Source organism: Rhineura floridana, chromosome 9 (assembly GCF_030035675.1).
Source record: "Rhineura floridana isolate rRhiFlo1 chromosome 9, rRhiFlo1.hap2, whole genome shotgun sequence".
Classification (NCBI taxonomy): Eukaryota; Metazoa; Chordata; class Lepidosauria; order Squamata; family Rhineuridae; genus Rhineura; species Rhineura floridana.
Window position 1 is genome coordinate 119343164 of NC_084488.1, and position 22318 is coordinate 119365481.

Consider the following 22318-nt stretch of genomic DNA (forward strand, 5'->3'; position numbering starts at 1 on the left):
TCCCCCCTTGTTTTCCCACCTCTGCCTCTTTGGATGCCATCCACTCCTGCTAACCCTTACTGTGACCTGCATTGGCCGCTGGTTGAGAGGTCCAGAAAGGAACTTTACTTAGACCCACATTGGCCTAGGGTTGTACGGTTTCTGCCTTTTCCATAGCAAGGGCAAGTGCATTGTTAGGCAGGATGCTGCTGTTGTCACAACTTTGGCAGGCGATGGCACAGGAAAGGATCTCCAGGCTTTGGGAGACTCCCATAGGGAGTCTTGAGGTAGCGATTCATGTCCCAGCTGTAGCTTGGAATGCTGCCTAACTGGGTTATCAACTGGACCCCTGATGCTCAGCCTGTGCAATAGTGGGAACCATTATTTAAATATTTATAGGCCACATTTTCATAAAAAGGTTCACGTTCAGAGGAAGGCAACAAGGATGATCAGGGGGGTGGAAACAAAGCCCTGTGAGGAGAGACTGAAAGAACTGGGCATGTTAGCCTGGAGAAGAGAAGACTAAGGGAGATATGATAGCACTCTTCTAGTACTTGAAAGGTTGCCACACAAAGGAGGGCCGGGATCTCTTCTCGATCGTCCCAGAGTGCAGGACACAGAATAATGGGCTCAAGTTGCAGGAAGCCAGATTTCGGCTGAACATCAGGAAAAGCTTCCAACTGTTAGAGCCATACGACAATGGAACCAATTCCCTAGAGAGATATTGGGCTCTCCGACACTGGAGGCATTCAAGAGGCAGCTGGACAGCCATCTGTCGGGGATGCTTTGATTTGGATTCTTGCATTGAGCAGGGGGTGGGCTTGATGGCCTTATAGACCCCTTCCAACTCTAAGATTCTATGATTCTATGAAAATATAACATACAAAATTACAATAAGATCAAATACGGGTTGACAAAAAGAAATACACACTTATTGGTGTCTGAACTGGCACATTGTAAGATGGTCAGGTGAATGTACCCCGGATGTTGTGAATTACACGATTAGTTCCTGTAGCAGCATTGCCAGAATGGAACACCTGGACAGAGCTGGTATCAGGGCCTGCCACACAGTCTGGTCCCTGTGTCTATCTCTCTGTTGTATGGCCTGTTATTGCTGGTGAGTAGCTGTTTTGCTGCAGCTGTCTGTAAGCAAGTAAAGGCCTACCAAGCAAGGCCTATGAGAGGGGAACAGCATTGTAGATAAGGATGGAAGCATCTGCCAGTTTCATGGGGTTTTTTTTTTTCATTCTTAAATTCAGTTCTCCACATTTCTGCAACAATTTGGGTGGGGTTACAAAAAAATCCTCATGAAAATTCTTCAGCATTTTAGCACAAATTTCCCGTAATCCACAGATTTTTGTATGTACTGTTGACTAATGTGAACACTTCTGGGAGCAATTTCTTCTAATAATACACATTTGCATATGTTATTTTCACTAATATATTCATTTTTATTCACATGTTTACCTAACATATACATTTTTGTAAGCGCTGATTGATTGGAGAACTGCAACACAAAATTCAGATAACTAAATTTCAAAGGATGACTGTGTTTTGGTTCTCATATTGTTTCAAAAAGTGCAAATTTGATAGATTCAGCTTCCAACTGAATTGAATTTCTCCCCTCCCCCATCCCTAGTTGTAGATAACTGGCAATACATTTGAGTGGGCTTTAACCTGGAAGCTGGTAAGCGGCAACAAGTGGTGCTTTTCTATCATTTTCTCTCTTAGGTCTGTCTGTCCTGTTATAGATTTCTCCTGGGTACCAATCTGGCCTTGTTGATCTATCTTTGCACTTCATTGGATGGGTATTGTACTCTGAGGAATGCCTGGGGAATGTTTTTTAGTTGTAAATCTCTGTCTGATGATCAACAGATGCAGTTGTATCGTAGGGCCTGGCTATAGACAATGGATGTTGGGCGGACTCTTGTGATTTATTTATTTATTTATGATTACTTTTTTATCACACCTTTCCTCCAAGGAGCTCAAGGTGGTATGCAAACATGGCTCTCCCCTTCCCAATTTTACCCTCGCAACAACCCTGTGAGGTAGGATAGGCTGGAAGATATAGTGGCTGGCCCAAGGTCATCCAGTGAGCTTCATAGCCAAGTCTGGACTCGCAGGTCCCAGCATGACACTTTAACCACTACACCACACTGTCATCACATGGTGATGGTGTCTGGTATCCTCATGAGTAACACAATGGGCAGCATTTGGGCAAGGAAGGGTGTAAGCAGGCTCTCTTGCCTCTCCCTTCCGTACGGTGTGCATACCACCTTGAATTCTGTGCCCTTCAGCAGTGAGAGGATTCGCTTTTTAAAAACAACCCCATCTTCTTTCCTCTCAAACTCAGTTTATTTATTTAACAAAATGTACATACTGCTTGATTATAATAAAACCTCAATGCACTTTACAAAAAAAATTAAAATTATCAATAAAAGACAGTTAAAAGCAGGTATTTAAAAACATTCAAAACCTGAGATAAACAACTAGCTAAAACAAATTAAAGCATTTGTAACTTCTACATGTCTGGGTAGGCTTGCCTAAACAAAAATGTTTTAAGTAGGCACTGGAAAGAGTACAGCAGAGGTGCCTGCCTGATGTCAATAAGCAGGGAGTTCTAAAGCATAGGTGCTGCCACACTAAAATATAAGTGAGAATATTTAAAGAGGCATCCTACAGTCCCTGGGAGAGAATCCTCGGAGCCACGGGATGTCTTTGAAGCTGGAGACAGAGCTTCAACATCAGAGAAGGAGACCTTGTGTCAGAGTCTCCCTCTCCAACCTTACTGGCCCATCTGGAGCTCTGTCCAACCCTAATCAGAGTTCTGACATTGGTACAGCCAACAAGTAGATGTTGCAGAGGAAGGCCAAGAAAGATCCTAAGCCCTTCCCATCACCAGACCCACCCCCAAACTGGGAGAGATGTTGGACCGGAGATGTTAGAACCTTTTTTCAATGCAAAGACCACCATCCCTTTTAAACAACCTCCCAGGGGTCACATACTTTTGTGACAGGCAGGGCAAGAGGTTTTTTTAAAAAAAAAAAAACCACTCTTGTACAGTAGGCTAGGTTCTATACTCGCACTCTCACACCTCTCTTTGTCCACTGTCGAGGCATTCAAAAAGCACTGTGAGAGCTCAAGGACACATCCTAGCCAAGTGAAAACACTCAAGCATGAAGCAGGATTTGTGAAGGATGTGGCCTGGGGGAGAGGGTGTGGCTAGGCAAGGGGCATGGCTCAGGGAGACCCAAGGGCCAGATTTATTTATTTATTTATATTATTTGATTTATATCCTGTCCTTCCTCCCAGCAGGAGCCTACGGCGGCAAAGAAAGGCACAAAAAACACTTCAAAATATTTTTAAAAAGGTAGAGAGGTATGCGTTTGGCCACCAGTCCTGAGGTTCCCCAACCCTAATTTAGACATTTCCCTCCAAATGGAGAGAAAATGGTGAAAAATAAAAGAATTCTGAGACCTCAAAGAGACAAGAGTGCTTCTCTGCCCTCTGCTCCACCATGCTGGTAAAAGCCCAGCAGGGCCCATCCATCCCCAACCAAGTAATATAATTAATGAGCTGGCCTAACACAAGACAGGTTAATATCCTTTTAAGAAGGGGGCTGTGCCTGGTGATCGAGCTTCTGATCCCTCTCTTGCTTACCTGTCTGCTATTCTGTTTGTTTTTGAATTGACTCTACAGGACCAAATAGAATTGTCCAAAACACTAATTTCTTCCCACCCACCCCAGGAAAAAAAAAAGAAAAGGTCAGGATGATAAACAACACAGCTTCTGAGACATGAAAGTGATTGTGCCTGCAGAGTATTAATTATGAGGCTGTTCTCCACCATGAATATATGCTGTCTCTTAATGCCAAGCATTGTTACAGAAATAGACGGATTTGGGATGGCTAAACAGCCTGAATTTACAGCCTGCCAGCTAAATAGGAACTTTTATTTGATGAAGGCATTGTGCCTGATGAAATATAGCTCTCCATCAAAGCCGTGTGTTGCCATGCGCTTTGGAAACAGAATGTCCCCTTTAAAATGTTTTAACACTGAGCCTTCCACTCTGGCAGGGAGCAATTAAATTAAATCTGGGGACATCGCATGGTGTATTAATTCCTGATTACACCCCAGCGAGCCAAGAAATGGAGAAATATGGTAGAAAGCTTTGGACAGGGAGGCAGTTTTTCAAGGCGCATCTAATAAGGCATGCTACTACTTTTCCTAAGTGCTGGAAGCACCTTAGGCTAGCCTTCCCCAACCTGGTTGTTGTGCTGGCTGAGGCTGATGGGAATCATAGTCCAGAAACATCTGGAGGGCACCAGGCCTTAGGGCAAAATTGTTCCCTGATATAATAGACGAGCTGTGGAGACAGCAGGTTATGGTTTGTGTAAAGCCACCCAAACATGGTAAAGTTCACATTTGAAATGTGTTGTCTGTTGTTTCTGAATTTGCTCCCACAAAAAGCTGTGATGGCGACCAACTTGGATGGCTCTAAGAGAGGATTAAGACAAAATCAGGGAAGAGAAGGGTATCAGTGGCTACTAGAAACAATGGCTATGCTCGGCCTCCACTGTCAGAGTCAGTATACCTCTGAATAGCAGTTGCCGGGAATCACAAATGGGGAAGAACAGTGCTGCACTCAGGTCCTGTTTGCATGCTTCCCCCAGGCACATGGTTGGCCACTGTGAGAACAGGATGCTGGACTAGATGGGCCACTGGCCTGATCCAACAGCCAGGCTGTTCTTATGTTCTTAATTACAATGTGTGTGTGCATGAGAAGGGCAACGGGGATAATAAGGGGACTGGAAATGAAGCCCTATGAGGAGAGACTGAAAGAACTGGGCATGTTTGGCCTGGAGAAGACTGAGGGGTGATACGATACCACTCATCAAGTTCGTGAAAGGTAGTTACACAGAGGAGGGCCAGGTTAGCTTTTTGATCATCCCAGAGTGCTGAACACAGAATAATGGGCTCAAGTTATAGGAAACCAGATTTCGACTGAACATCAGGAAAAACCTCCTAACCGTTAGAGTGGTACAACAATGGAAGCAATGACCTAGGGAGGTGGTGGGCTCTCCAACACTGGAGGCCTTCAAGAGGCATCTGGACAGCCACCTGTCAGGTATGCTTTAAATTGGATTCCTGCATTGAGCAGGGGGTTGGACTCGATGGCCTTATAGGCCCCTTCCAACTCTACTATTCTATGATTCTATGTGTGTAATATTTTTATACAGCCTTTCTGCCAGTCAGTGCGTAGACAATATGGAGCTAGATGGATCAATGGTCTGACTCAGTCAAAGGCAGCTTCTTGTGAATCTTTTTTCAAAACTGGTGACAGCGCAGCATCTTCCACCAAACCTGATGGCAGCAGCCTAGCTTGGAGGGAGGGGGTCCAGGGCAGGCGGTGGTGTGCACACAAAACTGTGTCATCCCACACCTTGTTGCTGCATCTGTCACCTGAGGCAGCCACCTCACTCTGCCTAATGGTAGGACCAGCCCTGATAAAAACATTTAAACAATAAAATATCATTAAAAACATTACAAGAACTAGTACTCCTAAGTAAAAAGCCAAATTAAATTAAAAGCCAAATTAAAAAGATCTCTCTTGACCCCATTTTCTAAAAACAGAGCGAGGGGGAACTGACTATAACTCCGAAGGAAGTGCATCTCATGATCTGGGAGTGACACGGGAGAGCCCTCTCACACAGACCTGCCAAGCGGGCTTTTGCAGGTGATGGTATCCTCAAAAGGGTGTGTCCTGCAGAGCTTAATAAATAGACAGCTTCATAATCAGAGCAGTGGTCCCTTAGATAGCCAGGCCCTCACCTCTTTAGGACTTTAAAAGTTAAAACCCCCTTCTTTTAAACAGCATTCCTGTAGTCTGAGGATTAACGGGACAACAAAAGTGGATTTTGCGAGCCTTTATTGTTGCCAAGGTACTCATACTTCAAGCCTGGAAGGATAAACATCCTCAGTCTATTACACAGTGGTCTGAGGACCTCACTGCCTTGGCTACAATTGAACATACTTCTTAAAAACATCAGTTTCGTGCGGATACTTGTCTGGACATTTGGCTGGCTTACATCAAATGTATAAGTTTAAATTAAGCTGGATGTATATTTATTTATTATTTATTTATTTATTGTACTTATGTACTGCCCCATAGCCAAAGCTCTCTGGGCGGTTTACAGTAACTAAAAACATTAAAACAAATATACAAATTTAGAAACACATCTTTTAAAAACAATTTAAAACACAATTTAAAAATTTAAGACTATTAGATGTTTATAGATGTTTAATGTATCTTAATGTGAACTAATGGGGGGGGTTCTTCCTTTAGCCGCACATTTTTCTTTCTTGGTTTTTCTTTTTCCTTCCCCCCCCTTACTTCATTAAATTTTAATTTAAAAATAACCATTAAAAACCAACTTCTCGAATTGAGTCTGAAAACCAGTTGGCAACCAGTGCAGCTATTTCAGTATCGGAGCAATATGCACCAATTAGCGGCATTGCTGCCACATCTTCCTCCGACTGGAGCTTCCGGATGCTGTTCAATGGTAGCCCCATCTATAGCACATTGGAGTAGTCTAAATGGGATGTGACTAAGGCATACATAACTGCAGCCAAAAAATCTCTTGGTTTTATTCAAAAGTGTTCTTTATTCTTTTCCTTGCAGGGCACTTAGCACAGGCCTGCAGCAGGATTTCTGTAAAGTCCAAAATGCGAGGAGTTTGGGAAGTGGGTTGCACTTAAGAGGACAGTGCACATTTAATTCACCATCCCTGATATAACACAGAGACCAGGCGACCAAGCTAGGAGGGAGGGATTTATCAATCACCTAAAGGCCACAGTGTGTGGCCCAATTTGAATTACTGTAATGTGCTCTGTGGGGCTGCACTTGAGATTGGTCCAGAAGCTGCAGCTAGTGCAAAATGTGGTGGCTCCACCGCTCACTGGTGGAGGAGATTGCCATCATGTTACCCCGCTGTTGAAAGATTGCACTGGCTTGCAAGTTAGCTACTGAGCTGAATTCAAGGTGCTGGTTGTATAAAACTGGGTGTACAAAGCCCTATACAGCTTGGGATCAGAGTACCTGAAAGCAGAGCTTGGAAGATTACTTTTAAAAAGTAATAAATTACAGTTACAGTTGCATGGCCCCCCAGAAGTAGTAATTACCGTTACAATTACAATTGCTCTGAAAGTAACTGATTACTTTACTTTTTCTCAAAAGTAATCACTACAGTTACATTTCAGTTACTTTTTTTAAAAAATGCCTACAAGGTGCTGGCCTTGGCTGCTGCACATCCAAGTAGCCTAAAACAACATTATAAATAAGCGAACACATACAGAGGTAGTAGAATAATTATTTTTATTCATAAGATAGCAATAGTGGTATCTCCACTGGTAAGGGTGGTTGGGAGGGAGGCTGAGGCCACTACTCAGATCTTTGCACGTCAAACCAAGTGCAACCCCCCCACTCAGCCAGCCAGCATAATCTCTCTCACTTAACCACCTCCCAGACCCTGCCCTTCCACCAACTAAAGGACACTCACTCAAGCAAACATTTTCCCCAGAGATGCAAACAAGCACAGTAGCCAGAGAGGATGGTGGAGGCCACTTTGTGTGCCAAGTGAAAGCACAGTATTCTCTCTCTCTCTCTCTCTCTCTCTCTCTCTCTCTCACACACACACACACACACACACACACACACACACACACACACTTGTCGCCTCCTACCCATCCACACAGCATGAGGAAAGAGTGACACTGCACAGAAGCCCAGTTTGAGGCACATGATTTTCATCCACAAATCAGAGGAGCAGAAGACTTCCCCTGCTCCCCCCCAAGTAATGCCCAAAAGTAATTCTGGAAACGTTACAATTACTCCACAAAAGTAGTAAAATTACTCCTAGTTCTATTACAATCAAAATGTAAAGGAATTACCCACTTGTTACTCAAAAAAGTAATGAATTGCAAGTAATTCGTTACTTGTAACTAGTTACTTCCAAGCTCTGCCTGAAAGATCGTGTCACCCTATATATACTGTACCTAGTCAATCACTGTGCTCTGCAGGTGAGGGCTGTGAGGCGTCCTTCCCTGGCTCTCCCTGTCAGGTTCCTACCTGCTCGTGGTTACTGCCTGTCACTAGGCACCACCAGGGACTCCACCAGTCCGGACCGCTCTCTCTTATGGTTTCTCTCCCCGCTCTAGCACAGATCTCAACAGATCCCCCTGCTAGGCAGCACCACCAGTCACGTCTTATAACCAGTATTCCCAGAGACTCTGCCTGAGTCTCCCTCAATCTGGTTACCTCTGTGACTGAGTGCTAAAGCTGTCTCCAATCCCTTTGATTTACTCAGACTGCTTATAATTCTGGTTTGCTCTGAATACTTGTGGTGTTATACTTCCCTTCCCTGCTGCCACCATATTATCCTTCAGCCTTGGTATTTACCTCACCCTCCCTTCTGGTCTGTGAAACCCCAGCCAAGGATCAGGCCTTTGGGAAACCAAATTAAGTATTTATTAAATAACACAGATAACAAGCTAACAAGATTTCTTCATAAGGCACATAAGCATATGGTTTTATCTAATACTAATCCGAACTCCACCCCCCTCCTTCTCCACGCTCTCCTGACAAACCACTCTCTCAAAACCCACTCTTTCTCTTCTCCCCCCCCATTCACCTCACATCCAGCCATTTATTCTGTCAGCCATTTTAAACATTCAGCCAATCATCCAGCATTCTACTGCCCATTCACTCCTCCTTCCTCTTTCATTCCACTTACCATGTATCTCCTATACAAACAACACTTACCCTATTTACACTAATAGAGGAACATCACAAGGGCCTCCTGCAGATACCATCTCATATTGAGGTCCTTTTTGCACAATATAGGAATTGGGCCTTTAGTGTGGTGGCACCTACCCCTTTGGAACTCCCTCCCCTTAAATATTAGACAGGTGCCATCTCTGTTGTCTTTTTGATGCCTGCTGAAGACCTTCTGCTTCCAATAAGCCTTTTAAAGAGAGATTTTTCCCAGTCTGCACTTGTGTGTTTGCCACCCTTGGCTCCTTTGGGAAGAAGAATGGGATATACATTTCATAAATAAATGTGTGTCTGCTTAGCTTAGTGAGCTTGGTCAGCGCCTGCCCTTAAGTGCTATGCTGATCTGACTGGAGGTGAACCTGGATCTGCCACAGGTGGGAAAGAATGAGAATGGTCTGATGTACAGATGGAAATATCTGTCAGCTCTTCAGCGTTTTGGCACAAATTCCTCCTAATAAACACATTTTTCTCTGCAGTTTTGGCTAGCGTACAAATTTTGGCCAACAATTTCTCCTAATATAATGCATTTTTGTATGTTACTTTCACTAATGTATGCATTTTCATGCACACTTTCCCCGAATAGATGCATTTTTAAAAAAACCATTGGTTGGAGAACTGTGCTGCAAAATTCAGAAAAGTGCGAATTTCAAAGGATGGCTGCATCTGGGTTCTCATATTGTGTCAGAAAGTGTGGATTTGATAGATTCAGCTTTAAATGTGAATTGAATTTCTCCTCAGTCCCTAGTCTGATGCCACCAATAGCATCCCCTCACCCACATGCTCAAGTAAAACCTGGAGGGGGGGGGAGAGAGAGAGAGAGATCCACTGTAACAGTTTGTTACAGTTCTCACTTGTTACAATTTTATTCCATTCTTCCTCCAAGGAGGCTAGGGCAGTGCACACTCTTATCCTTACAACAACCCTGTGAGGTAGGTGGATCCTCACAACAACCCTGTGTGAGATAGATTAGTTTGCGAGAGATAGCGACTGCCTCAAGAACACTCAGTGAGCTTCACACAGCCGAGTGCAGATCTGAATCTGGGTCTTCCCGTGTTAATCCGATCCTCTAAGCCAGTTGCTCACAACCCTTGAGGAGCTTCTTATCCTTTGCCTCCTGTTGCCCAGATTGCTGTTCCATCAAGACAAAGGCTGCTACTGCAAAACAGAGAAAATTTCATAATATGCCCCATTTATTATTTATTTATTATGTCCCCATTTATTGGCACAGCAAAGGGCAGGCGCAGCTCTACTGGAGGAAACAGGTCTTCTAATTCTAATCCTTATGGATAGCTCTCTGTTGATACGACCTTTCTCTAACACACACATGGGCATACACAAAATCCCTCTGGATTCTTCCATGCCCTTCAAGAATTCAACTTTGCAGCTGAGAGAGATAGCATACTCTTGAAAAGCATGCTCTTGGAAACCATCTTGCATTGCATGCTAATAGGGTGTGGGAATCATGAGATCTGACGGGTATGGAGAATAGGACTTGGGATGCCAAGTCCTGTTCTTTTTTCTCCACCGCAGAAACGTTGATTCACGTCTCTGGGCCTCAGTTTTCTCTACCTGTAAAATGGCAAGAATCATGCATGCTTTGGGGTGAGTGGTGTAGAATTACTGGTGAGAAAAATTCAAAGGGCCATATCACCACTGTGCCCCAGCTTTTCTTCCAGTTCACACTGCTCACAGAAGTGTGCTAGGTGGGCCGGGGTGCTGTTGTGTGTTGTTGACAGAGCTCTGGTCTTGGGTGAGGGGAAACCTGGTTTCAGTTTTCTGCTTCTCACACAGTTCATTGGATAGCTTGAAGTCATTTTCTTCTGGCTTAACCTATCTCAATTAAAATTGAAAGTTTCTGCAATGAACAAAAAGTATGCAGCTCTGAAGTCTTTGCATGAGGGTTGGGCTATGGATACAATGAATGAATGAATGAATGAATGAATGAATGAATGATATGATGATGGTGATGATATTACCTGCCCTTTGCCACTAGGTCCCAGGATGGGTCACAACAATATAAAATACATTATTAAAAACTGTTTAAAAGACATTAGAGAGAGTCCTAAAAATATCTCTTTCAAGTGTCACAAGCCAGGATGAAGAGGTGTGTCTTCATATATAAATGGTCAAGTCAGGCCGAGGGCCCCTAAACTCAATGTTCTGGCTACCAACAGTGGACAGACACCCTGGGTGTTCACATAGAGAATGAGAGCGATATGTTCCCAAGCACCATATAGTTCCTGGGATATTATTTCTGAAACTCAAGATTGTCCTTTTGGCTCCTCTGGTAAATATCTTCTGAGAGACTTTCCTTCCATATAGTCTTCTAAAGCAAAGGTGGGAAATCTGAGGCCTGGGTGCTGAACATGGCCCTCCAGGCCTCTCTGTCTGGCCCTTGGGACTCTCCCCTGGGCCATACCCCCTCACCAGCCCTGTTTTGCCCTTCCCTTGAGAGTTTTTGCCTGGCGAGAACGTGTCCTTAAACTCCCATGATGCTTCTTGCTTGTTTGGATGGAGCCCACTGTACAAAGGTAAAATTTGCATTCATTGCTCCACCCACTTTTGCCTTTGGATCTCCCCACCAGTGTCATGTGATGACCCCCCAACAAAGATTGCCCAGAAGGGAATGCAGCCCTCTGGTTGAAAAAGGTTTCCCAACCCTGATTTGGGGGCTCTTTGGAGATGGGCCTTTAGAAGCTACATCTCAAAGCAGCATGGCCCAACTTCGCAGCCCCCAAACATTGTTAGACTACAGTTCCCATCACCTCCCCATCCAATGTAGCCAATGGTCAGGCATAATGGAAGTGGTGGTCCAACAAAAACAGGGAACCCAGAGTTGGGGAAGGCTATCTTTGAGGGTGTTGGTAGAATCCCATGGTATGTGTCTGGTCAGCCTGAACCACTTCTAACTGCGGGGGTCGGGGGTCAGGAGAAGCAATCACATCTTATGAAGTTTCCTTGTAGATGCAGATGCGTGTGACCAAGAGTATCCACGTGTCCATTTTACATAGTAACAGTTCTCTAGGTGAAGGGCTGTCTCATCCAAGTCCAGATTAAAGATAAAGTTCTGGTCACAGTCTTCCCCACTATGGCGAGATCTATTGTATTTCTATTTAAATCACAGTAAATATTTCTACATTTGCATCCATTACATATAAATTAGCATGTGCTTTTTTAAGTTGTATAGACACGTGTGTGTTTGTGTGTGAAATCCGCATCTGTGCCAGAATACCGGTATAATTTTCATCAGGCAAAAGAAACCTGGTGCACACCTAAAGGGCGGGAACGCATTGCATGCCAGGATGCCTGTCACATGAGCAGCTGCAGGTAACTCAAAGCCCCCATGATTTTCCAGGTTCCCAGGCTTGCAAATGGATTATTTCTGGTATTATTTATGACAAAAATTAGCTTTAAACTTGCACTTTATTCCACTAGATTTCTGGAACTAGCTTGTACGTCATGTGAAAGATAAATAAAATGCGTAAATTACCAGGTAAGAATCCACTAGAATAATGGGGAAAAGTGCAGTGTGAAAGTAGCCATGTATTGTCCACCTCAGGTCCCAAGACGCCTTGGACCAGCCCTGGTAACCAGTGACAGCTAGTGGTGGCTCTATGTCAATTGGACAGTGGAATCTATTTTTGAAATAGGTTTCAGAACTTTAGACAGCTTCTTGAAAATTTGTATGAAAACCCAGAGAGGATTCCACTGCCCCACTGACATGGAGCAAACCAACCACCGCTGGTGATTCTTACCTTTGTACAGTATTATATATTAGACTTGTTAGTAGCTTGTTACCCAGAGGTCTCCAAGCGACTTACAACACACTGAAAAACATAGGGTGGTATTCAATGCTAGTCCTACTCAGAGTAAACCTATTGGAAATCAACATGACTAACTTGGTTCATTCATTTCAGTGGGTCTACTCTGAGTAGGACTTAGCTGAATACAATCCACAAACATAAATACATTATACCATTAAAACAGCCTACGGATACTACCCTGAACACGCCCGATCTCGTCTGATCTTGAAACCTAAGCAGGGTCAGGCCTGGTTAGTACTTGGATGGGAGACCGCCTGGGAATACTGGATGCCGTAGCCTCAGAGGAAGGCAATGGTGAACCACCTCTGAATACCTCTTACCATGAAAACCCTATGAATATATATATATATAAAAGATACATAGGGTCACCATAAGTCATAATCAACTTGAAGGCATATAACAACAAGCCATTAAAACAGAAATAACACAAGACACATACAATTCATTAAACAACCCCCATAATAGACACAGGAATATTTTGCTGTCACTTTTATGGGCTAGTCTGGTTGCTGTGCACAGTCCTGCCAGTTCACATTTTAGAAATATTTGGTACTGTAATGAAATATCAGGTTTTAACTTGGTCTGCTTTTAACTTTTTTTTTTTTAAAGAATGATGGTTTTAATTGTTTTGTTTAAATGCTGCATCCAGCCATACAGAACCAGAGGGGAATGTGTATGTACAAACACACATGCGCATGCACACATGCACCCATCCATCTAGGCAAGCAAGAGTTATTATCACAGTTCAGCGACATATTCCTCCCAGGCGAAAGCACTTGACGATGGCACCCAGCAGGGTTGTTCACAGGGAGGCATAGTCTGGGAAGACTCCAGCGGGGCTGCTGGACAGAGAGGCCTGGAAGGGCTGCATTTGGCTCCGGAGCCTGAAGTTTCCTACCTCTCCTCTAGGACCATTTGCCTTAGCAAGGTTCCCTGCACTCTTTGCTATTTCTGCTCCTGGGGTCTTTTCCAAGAGAGCTATCATATTGCTTAAGAGGATGACTGTCAGAGAGAGCTGGCAGGGTGCCCCGGCCTGCTTCGATAACAAGAGTGGCCTGGGGTTTTTGAGAAGTATCTTCTTTGCATTACTGTTTTTAGCCTTTGATCTGTTTTCCCATTGGAAATATGCTGGAGTTTTAGGGGGAGGGGTTGGGAGTCAATACTGAGACGAATGAGCCGTGTGGAACATAAGTCATCCAGCAAGAGCTGTGAGTCACGTATAATAACAGAAATGGGTTTTTAATTTTTGAAGGCTTTTCTCGAGAAGGATTGGTCGACCCAAGCTATTTTATTAAAATGCACATTACTGGAGATAATAGACCTGAGTCCTGATCCAGCATTTAATTGTGCAGAGCAGCTAGTCCCTCTGGGTGGGGATCATGTTTGTATATATGCAGAAAAGAGTGATCAAACAGTTCAGTGAGGGCCAAGTAATCATAGAGCTGGGATGAGGAACTGGATCTGACCGACTGATTCTCTGTGCTTGCTTGCAGGCACCAACAATCAGCTGATCAGCAGTGCCTGCAAAGCCCTTTTTGGCCCACCTGCAACTTTACATCATATATGACGTCAGGTGTAGGGTAGGTGGGTGTGGCTTGGCCAAAATTAGACCTGTGGGCCAGACGTTTGCCACCGCTGGCATACAGCATAGATTTGCCCATTCTTGAAATTAAGAATTATGATCCCTATGTGTGGTCTACGTGTGGAGCCAATGGGTGGAGCCCAGCCATTTCTGTTGGTGCCAGCCAGGACTGAAATGCAGCACAAGAGCATAGCATCTAAGCTCATCTGCTCCAATTCCAGAAACAGGGGAGGGTCATTTCTAAGAGTGCACGCACACTAAGACTGAACTCTTATTTCCTGTTGAAATAGGACCATGGGAAGCTGTCTTTTACCAGGGCAGTCTTTCTTAGCCCTACCTGAAGATGCATGCAAACCAAGTGCTCTGCCACAGTGGATAGTCCCCCCCAAAAAAACCACCACTTTGGAAAAGTATTGTGGGGGGGGGAGGTGTGCAGAGCAACAGCCTGGCCCTAAGGGCAAAGCTATCTGGATCTGTGCTTTCAACACAGTAAATTGTCTTATACGAGTCAGGCCACTGCTCCATCTAGGCTAGGGTCAGGCCACCTGCTGCCCTGGGCCTAATTTCAAAAGCCCTCTGCAAGCGTCCTTCGGGCCAGAGTGATCTATCCCTCCCCCTTGCAGCCTGCTTGGCAGGGAAGGGGAGAGGGAGGTGGAGAGGCGGGGATGGTAGAGAGAGGGAAAATGTGAGGGCTGTTGGCAGAGTAGCTGACTGCACAGAGTCTGAGCTGCGAGTGAGTGCATGTGTGTACCTTGCCAGCAGTAGCACACCGTTTTCCTGGATGAAATTACACTTAGACTCTAGGCTTAGGAAAATAAGAGAGCCTGTTTATTATAGGAAATGCATACTTGACAGAGAAGAGTTCCCAGTTCTAACTAACTAAGATGGAGATGCAAAGTGCCATGCTTGATCTTTGCTCTCATGCTGCTAGAGAGGGAGGCAAAAGGCAAGAAGTTTCCTCTCCCTAAGTCAGATGGTGGAGGAACAGGAAATGAGACCAGCAACCCCTAAGAGCATAAGTTTTTACGCCTGAAGGTCAGCACAGGTTAGGTCAGCAAGACAGTTGAGGAAGCTTGCTGGTTCCTCTCCATCTGCTGTGTCCCTGTGCAAGTCCACTAAGCTGAGTTGTATCCCAACACTTCCAACAGTGGTCCCACTCATGGCTGGCATCAGCTCCTCTGCCCACTGCAGCAAGAGGCCCCCAGCAGGCTCCCCCCAAAGGAACATGGACCTCAGTATGCAAAAGGTTGCCCACTTCTGATCCTGAGATTATCTACTCTACCTGGCAGCAGCTCTCCACCATCTCAAGCAGATGTCTCTTCCATTCCTTATATATGCTCAGAGGCACATGTTACCAAATTCTTCCAAGCTACACAGGAAGTGGATTGGACTGTGAAAGACCAACCCAAATTGTGTTTGCATTTTGAGAAATGTGTAGGGCAAGTCCAATATCTCAGGAAGGAGGTCAGGTCTCCTGCTCCCCTGGTGCATTCACTATAGCTGCCCAATTTCCCTGCTTTTAAAAGTTTGATAGAAATATCTGTGGGCTATAGGTACATTCTTAAACCGCAAGGTTTTTTGCCTATTAGTGAATTTCTCTGCTTTTTAATCCGGGAGGTAAGAAATGGGATCCTGTGCAAGTTTGCTGAGAATGGATTGATCATTTGCATGCTTATTGAGTTCAGTGGGATTTACTCTCCTGCAGTCATGCTTAGGATAGATGAAACTGACCACAGGGGATGGGGAGGGGAGGGGAGGAGGAGGAGGAGGGAGGGGAGGGAGGACAGAGGGGAGGAGGGGGAGGAGAGAAGGCAGGAGGGGGAGGGGAGGAGAAGGGCAGGTTTGATCATTTGCATGTTTATTGAATTCAGTGGGATTTACTCCTGTGCAATCATGCTTAGGATAGGTAAAACTGACTGGGGGGAGGGAAGGAGGGCTGGAGTGGGCAGGGAAGGAGGAAGAAGGAACAGGAGGAGGAAGGGAAAGGAGAGTGGAAGGAGGGAAAAGGCAGGTCTGATCATCTGCATGCTTATAGAGTTCAGTGGGATTTACTCCCATGCAATCATGGTTAGGAGGATAGATAAAAATGACCATGGGGGAGGAGAAGGGGGAAGAGAGAGAAGAGGGAAGGAGAAAGGGAGGGGTGAGGGGAACGGAAGGAGCGGGAGGGGATTGGAAGGGATCAGAATGGCATGGGGGGTATTTTCAATTTAACATTGCAGAATGCAATAAATCCATGCTGGCTATAGTATACAGCCACTCTCGTGGCTGTATAATATATATGCAAACTGAAGACTAGCATGTGATAGAAAAAAGTTTTAGCCTTGCTTTCTGCTTGATGTGCTGGCTTTCTATTTGCAGGAAATAGGCGTTCCACTATATGACTCATACATATGCACACAGAGACAGATATGTGTGCATGAAGCCCAAATAAGTCTGACTGAGTTCAGAAATAGGAGATAGATCGGTGCTTGTTACTCAGTCCTTGGACAGGCCTGTGAAAGTAGGCTGAGACAGCTGCTGGCATTTGCAGACCAAATGCATCCAATCAAACAGGCAAGGAACGCTCCTAAAACTTGTAATGACAATCACCCAGGTGTGACTGCCCCCTATATATATATAAAAAAATTGTTTCCAACATTTTGAGTGTCAAGAACAAAGATCAAGGTCCAAAATCTCCCAGTTTGGGGCTTTTGAAATTGCTTCAGTTTCTTCCTCAAAGATGATACTTTTTTTTCTTTTCATGTTTTGGTGGAAATTGAGAAGAGGAAGAGTATAATGATATGGCTCATATCTAAGGATAACTGACTGGCAAAAATTACTCTTTGCTGGTAGTGTAGTGGCAAATTCAGAAGTGCAGGGTCCCTTCACAATAGTCACAGCCATGTCCCCTTCCTTTTTTTCTGCTGGGTTGAGAATGAGATCCTTGTTAATGCCTTCTCCCACAACAACAAGAGAGAGTCTTAGCTACTGCAAAGAGTCTACTCAGTGGCTAACTGTCCTCCTTTCACTGATTGGCTCCAATCAGCAGGAAAGGACAAGCAAGCATGTTAGAAGACTCTTCTCAGTGGCTAACATGCTCCCCTTTCATGATGCTTGGCTTGTAGGATGCTGGAGACATAGGGAATCTATTGGGACCACTCTTCCAAAAAAAGTAAGGGATCTAAGACACACACCCTGAGACCCCAGACAACTGCACCCCTGCTCTTAGCCCATAGCTGTGTGGAATCCCTGTGTTGCCAGGGTGATATAATGTGACTCAATTCTCAGCCTGGTGGTAGTGAGAGGTCCAGACTAGATGGTAGTAGCAGAACCTAAACCAGGTCTGCCTTATAATAAATCAGGGGCGGAGAGCCCGGTTTTCAGCACTGATTCTTTCCAGTATTCTTTGCTTAGCTCCCCAAACTTTGCTTAGTTTGCTTTAGTAAGTAAACTTTGCGTATTACATTTCTCATAGGGACGGGAGAATATGCCAGTTTCAGTTTTGCTTATTGTTCCAGTCTTAAGCTCAGTTTTCCCAATTTCTGCATCAGTTTGCAATAAAAAAGCATGAAAATTCATACTCTTTGTTTGCAATTCTCCTAATATACACAGTTTTGTATACAATTTGCCTAACATGCAAGCAATTTTCCCTAATAAAATGCGTTTTTGTAAGCTGTTTTCATTAGCATACATATTTTTGTGTGCCCTTTCCCTCTAACATACATATTTTTGTACACATTTTTAAGTTGAGGAATTGCATTGCAAAATTTGGAGACATGAATTTCAAAGGATAGCTGTTGCTTTGGTTCATATATTGATTTGGGAAGTATGAATATATTTGGTTACATCAAACAGGTCATCCTCAGAGTAGACCTAACAAGTCCATTGATTTGACTGGGTCTTCTTGGAGAGTGACTTAGTCTCATGCAACCCAGTGAGTTTGCATTCTCACCTCTTCAGCTCTGGGCTTACTAGGTGAGAATATCCTACTAAGCTGCTCTCAGCTACTAGGAACAAAGGAGAGGTGGTGATGGCTACCTGAGTCCTGGCTAAAAGGTAGTAATTAAAGTTGGGCAAAGCAAACCACATGAATTTCTCCCCCCATCCCTACATCTAAGTTTCGTTTAGGCCTCATCTTGATTACTGGACACTGCACTCTAAGAAAGATGCAGACAAACTGGAACAGGTTCAGAGGAGGGCAACAGGGGTGATCAGGGGACTAGAAACAGAGCCCTGTGAGGACAGACTGAACTGGGCATGCCTAGCCTTGAGAAGAGAAGACTGAGCGGAGATGTCATAGCACTCTTCAAGTACTGGAAAAATGGTCACACAGAGGAGCTCTTCTCGATCATTGCAGAGTGCAGGACACGGAATAATGGGCTCAAGTTACAGGAAGGCAGATTTCGACTGAACATCAGGGAAAACCTAGCTGTTAGAGCAGTGTGACAATGGAACCAATGACCTAGGGAGGTGGTGGGTTCTCCAGCACTGGAGGCCTTCAAGAGGCAGCTGAACAGCCACCTGTCAGGGATGCTTTAATTTGGATTCCTGCGTTGAGCAGGGGGTTGGGCTCAATGGCCTTAAAGGCCCCTTCCAACTCTACGATTCTATGATTCTCTCTCCAAAGTGGGGAAGACGGTGCCCTGTGGTCCTGCTCTGTCTGCTGTACAGGTGCGAACTGTTGACTGGCAACATCCAAGCCTCTGCTCCCCCTAATTGTTACTCTTTGTTTTTAAGCTGGGATTGGATAGCTCTTCAAAGAGAGGCTCCTTCAAAGAGAGGACTCCCCTCTGGCAGCCCTTCCAATAGTGGACTGTCCTCTGTGCTGTAGGACACATGGTCTTCCCTAAGAGAGACGTTAGGGTTTGAAACCTTGAGTTTAAACGAGGGCTGAGGAACCCCAGGTCCAGAGGCAGGGCCGGCCCCAAAGGGCAGCCAGGAGCCACAGAGGGGCCTCTCAATAGGATGGGGGAGGAGTAGAACTCCTTTTCTGTGATCGGATCGCAGAGAGGGAGCTTCTTCCGCCCGTCCATCTCTCCTATGTTTTGAGGCTGCGTGGGCTGCGTGCGCAGGACTGCCATTAACCAAGATGGCGGCTGAGGTTTCCCTAAGCAGCTGAAGCCTCCGCTGCCATCTTGGTTGATGGCAGCGATGCGCACGCATAGCAGCCCGTGCAGCCACAAAAGACAGGAGAGACAGAGCCAGTAAATGGGCGGGCGGAAGAAGCTCCCTCCCTGCGAGAGACAGGTGTGTGAGTGTGTGTGTGTGTGTGAGAGTGAGTGAGTGAGTGAGTGAGTGTGCGTGTATGCTGGGGCCCGGGGCAAGGCGCTGCCCAAGGTCCCAGGCATGTCTGGAGCCGGCCCTGTCCAGAGACCAAATTAGGCCCTCCAAGCCTCTCTATCTAGCCAGTGGTAGCTAGCTCCATGTCGGAGGGCAGTGGGATCCACTCCAGGTTTTAGTCCAAGCTTTCAAGGATCTGTTCAAGGTGCTGAACTTATTTTGCGAACAGGTTTCAGTGCATTGGACAGCTCCTTGAAGGCTCAGACTAAAACCTGGAGCGGATTCACTGCCTCACCGACATTGGAGCCACCACCCTCCACTACTTTGCAGGCAATATAGTGGGATAACTGGGCTCCCATCCTAAGGCCTTTCACTGAGCAGCTGCCAAGCAAAGAGGTGAAGAGGCTGTGGTGGAAAGCGCACAGGAAACATCAAAGCCATCTGCTGCGGCAATGCAAAAGGCAACCGGCTTGTTAAGAAAGCAACAGTCTGCAAATCTCCTGCCGTTATATAAATGTATGACACAGCTCACATTCGAATGCTCTGTGTGGCTCCCGCTGCGTGTCTCATCTTCGTAAAGGATGTCACGGTGGCCCTGCACAAGGATCCAAAGACAGCCACAGAAAGGACTATGGCTTCGGAGGACAGCCCCCCAAAAGGCATTGGGGGATTTTTAATTCTCGGGGGTCAAAAAGAAAAGCAAGGGGTCACATGCTAGACGTCTATTCTGCTGTGAAAGAGGGCCGAGAGTGGCTCAAAAGAAATGGTCCCTTCACTCCTATAGCTGTAGAGAAGAGTTAGGGACCCTTAGGCCCTGGGCCCGAATGTGGCCCTCCAAGCCTCTCCGTCTGGCCCTCAGAACCCTCCCCAGACCACACCCTGAGTATTTTTCCCTGGCTGAAATGTTTCCTTGACCTCTGACAGTGCCTCTTGCTGGTCTGGATGGAGGATTGAGAGAGGTATGTGAGTGTGTGTAGGAACAAGCCTCCTGTACAAGGGTAAAGCTTACGTTCATTGACTGGCCCGCTGTTACCTCGCCTGGCCCCGCCCACTCCTGGCATGTGGCTCTCGGAACCTTGACCAGAAGGAATGCGGCCCTCGGGCTGGAGAAAGGTTTCCCACCGTTGCTGTAGAGTGACCAGAAGTGAACAGGGATATGCAAAAGGAAGGGCCGCAGCTTAGCATGCACAAGGTCCCAGCACCAATCCCCAGGGCTGGGAAAGGCTCCTGACTGAAAAGCAGTAGAGCACTTGCCATTCAGCATAGAGTAGCCTGCTGCAACCTTGTGCCTTCCAGAGGTTTGGGACTGCAATGGGTGGGTTGGCTGGGGCTGATGGGAGCTATAGTCCAAAAAGCATGAAGGTTGAGGAAGGCTGGTGTAGTCCGTGGTAGAGAATCTGAATCTGTAGCCCTCCAGATGTTCCTGGGCTCCAGGGCCCATCTGCCCTCGCGAGCATGGCCAGTGGTCAGGGATAATGGGAGCTGGAATCCAGCAACATCTGGAGGGCAAACAGGTTCCCCATCTCTGGTGTTGGCAAAACTATTCTAGGTGCACCAATGGTCTGGCTCGGGATACGGCAACTTCCTACGTTCCTAAGGAAGCACCTCTTGCGTCAAGCAGCCTTTAAGTTAATAGAATTCAATACCACAAGATGCTGTGATGGTGACTACATGGATGGCTTTACAAACCAGGTGTGGGGAACCTTTGGCCCTCCGGATGTTGCTGAACTGCAACACTGGCTGCCCATTTGCTACCGGGCCAAATTCAAGGTTCTACAAAGCCCTATACAGCTTGGGACCAGGATACCTAAAAGACCGTCTTACCCTTTATATACCCATATACTGTGCTCTGCAGGTGAGGGCCTCCTGCAGATACCATGTTATCAGGAGGTCCATTCTGCACAACATAGGAAACAGACCTTTAGTGTGATGGCACCCACCCTGTGGAATTCCCTACCCTTAAATATTAGACAGGCGCCATCTCTGTTATCTTTTTGGTGCCTGTTGAAGAGTTTCCTCTTTCAACAACCCTTTTAAGTTGAGACCTTGTCCCAGAGTGCGTCTGTGTTGGAATTGCTTTTCAATATGTTTGTAAATCTTTTTTAAAAAATATATTTTTAACCTTTTTTAAAAAAAAAGATGTTTTGAAAGCTTTTTTAAAAAATGTTTTAACATGCTTTGTTTTAATGTATTTTAAAGTGTGGTGTAGTGGTTAAGGTGCTGGACTACGACCTGGGAGACCAGGGTTCGAATCCCCACACAACCATGAAGCTCGCTGAGTGACCTTGGGCCAGTCACTGCCTCTCAGCCTCAGAGGAAGGCAATGGTAAAACCACCTCTGAATACCGCTTACCATGAAAACCCTATACATAGGGTCACCATAAGTCAGAATCGGAATTGACTTGAAGGCAGTCCATTTCCATTTTTTTATGATGTTTTAAAGTGTTTTTAGTGCTTTTGTTTGCTGCCCTGGGCTCCTGCTGGGAGGAAGTATGGGATATAAATCAAATAATAAATAAACTCCCATCATCCCTGACCACTGGCCATGCTTCCTGGGGCTGATGGGACTTGTAGTTCAGCAACATCTGGAAAGCCAAAGGTTCCCCATCCCTATTCAAAATGATTAGACAAATTCACGGAGAATAGCGAAGTGGTAATATACCTCTGAATATCAGATGTTAAAAGCTAATAGCTGGGGTGGGCCTGTTAACCCCCATTTACTGCTTGTGGACTTTCTAGAAGCATCTGGGTGGATACACAATGATGATGCACTAGGTGGACTTTTCATCTGAATCATCAGGGCTCTTCTTATGTTCCTAAAACATAGGTGGAGAACCAT

General features: G+C 45.5%; 1 protein-coding gene and 1 pseudogene across 1 annotated transcript in view; both read left to right on the forward strand.

The window, feature by feature from the left end:
* Positions 1 to 22318, forward strand: part of ADRA1D (adrenoceptor alpha 1D) — an 88805-nt gene that overhangs the window by 15064 nt on the left and 51423 nt on the right. The gene's annotated exons all lie outside the window — the stretch shown is intronic.
* Positions 12798 to 12914, forward strand: LOC133364667 (5S ribosomal RNA; annotated as a pseudogene).